Below are 2,224 nucleotides of genomic sequence, written 5' to 3' on the forward strand. Positions count from 1 at the left end.
AAAATTTACCTGCAGCATAGGCCTGTGAGGTTTTTAAGTGTCACAACGGCTTTTGACTAATCAAATCCGATCAGTTGCAACATTTTTTGGTCTAGAAACCGCAATGATGATGATGATGTGTCAATTTAGCAGCAAAGATAACATGAAACTGTAACACTGGAGTGGTAAAGTTTGCTTTCCATGACTGCCTACCTGCAAGTTTGACCTCAAATGCTTCCTTTCAGAGGGAGGGCAAAGCTCAGAAGTGAGGGCCAGAGTCTGTTGGAATATGTCTGATATTTAGTTGACATGATGAAGCACAAGAACAACCGAATATCAAACATATCACACAGCCTCTAGCAGGTCAGAGGGAGCCCAGCAAACGGGAAAGTCCTGTACAGAAGACACACAATGCAGTTGTGACAGTTTCAGCAGTTAGTCACAGGTCAGCTGGTTTCACGCTGATGACACAAACCAGAGAAACTTGCTGAGCAGTGGCGTAGAGACAGTCTTAGGGGCACGATTAAAGACAAGAAGACATCCGGATATTTTAAATCTGTGGCTTTTTGTCAAAAAAAATCTGTCGATCATCAGGTATGCAAAGTAAAGACGCTTGTTACCTTAATCCACACGGAGTCACTAGATCCTCTTGGTAAGATCAAACACAAAACTTTATGATTCAAAATAAAAAAGTTTTGCATGTAAAGCCTGTAAGTGTAGGCATTTACATGCCAATGAAAGGACACCTTTGTGTGAGATTTCCTTTGGTGGGACTCCATTTATACATACAGTCCTCTGACAGTGGTTGGGGGGGGGTCCAAAATTTTCCCTGTTAGTAACATGCACACTCATGTAATTAGAGGATTATTGATCAGCAGTTGTGGCCTGCAGCCTTTCCTCCTCACATTAGCCTGATCAATAGATGTGATGTTCATTGTACTGTGAGCCTACACTCCCTCTCTCAAACACACTCACACTCACACGCAAGAGGTGAAATAACATTCAGTTTTCAGTTATTGCCAGGAGGGAGGGCAAACATTACAGTTGCTTCCCTGAACACTATAACCATTTCTATAACTTGATTGAACTCTGACAACAAGGACATGGACTTTGATATATGCTGCATATTCGGGAATTGTGGGGTATTTTCAATAAGAAGTTACAAACCAGAATATAACTATGTAAAAAAGTAAAATATTTGAGTAAAGCATATTAGGGTAAGATTATATAAATCCACTCTCTCCCACTCCCTTTCAAGCTATTAATTAAATTTACTTTTGACAAATTTTACATTTAATTTATTCAATGTGTCATGTATAGTGTGTATAAGTACAAATATGTCTCTTTGTGATTAAAAGTTATTATAATGGCAAAATGTACATGTGTATGTAGATGTATATGTAGGGATATGTGTCTCTTTTACTTTTAATTTTTTTTAATTTTCCAATCAAGCCACGATTAACCATCCTGAGGGACACATATATGTCCTATACATCTCTTTTGTTTGTCTTAATTAGTACTTTTGCTTTGATTGCTTGAAATAAATAAATTCCAAATGCAAATCTCGTTTTTTGCTTCGTTAAAAATATTTTCACTGTAAATAAAAATTGACATTTAGAATTACTAAAGCTAAAAATGACAAAGGAAGGCAGAATTAAATCAAACAAAATACCCACATTACTTTAGTAAATTACCCAAATGATAGGTGAATGCATCTATTTGTGTGAATAATTAAGAGGCGACCAGTGGATGTGTATTTAAGCTGTTATCTAGCAGGATTTCCTTATTGTTCCCATCAAACTCTAATCAAACAAACATTTGTGTGCTTTGCAAAGTAATTATAAATGTGTAGAAGAGTATTAAGGGTTTCTAATTCCAGCCCAGTTTTAACTTTAGTACCTGATTCAAGTCAAGACATGGTCAACATTAAAGGACTTTTGCCAAGAGTATAGATTTGTAAGGTTTAGTAATTATAGTGTTTGCACATTTTTCCTATATGGTTTTATATCAATATCAGTCGTCTAAGACAACATTTTTACCCATAAATTTGGTTTACATTGTGAAGATTTGTCTAATTTCATGGTTACAGCCAATATTTATGCATATGAAAAAAAACAAGCTGCACATTTTGCATGTAGACATGCTGAAGAGTTGAAAGTCACTTTGTCAGGTCTGCTGTCTCTCTGTTGTCTCTGTATCCACTCGGCCAGTGACCTTGTGAGCCTATTAGGGCGGAATGATGGCC

General features: G+C 36.6%; 1 non-coding gene across 1 annotated transcript; it reads right to left on the reverse strand.

Annotated features, from left to right (window-relative positions):
* Positions 1 to 245: 245 nt before the first annotated feature.
* On the reverse strand, positions 246 to 346 carry mir190b (microRNA 190b). Its single transcript, NR_107220.1, has one exon. It is a non-coding gene; the product is annotated as a microRNA 190b (primary transcript).
* Between the last annotated feature and the right edge of the window lie 1,878 nt (positions 347 to 2,224).

The sequence above is a fragment of the Oryzias latipes genome, chromosome 16 (assembly GCF_002234675.1).
Source record: "Oryzias latipes chromosome 16, ASM223467v1".
NCBI classification, from domain to species: domain Eukaryota; kingdom Metazoa; phylum Chordata; class Actinopteri; order Beloniformes; family Adrianichthyidae; genus Oryzias; species Oryzias latipes.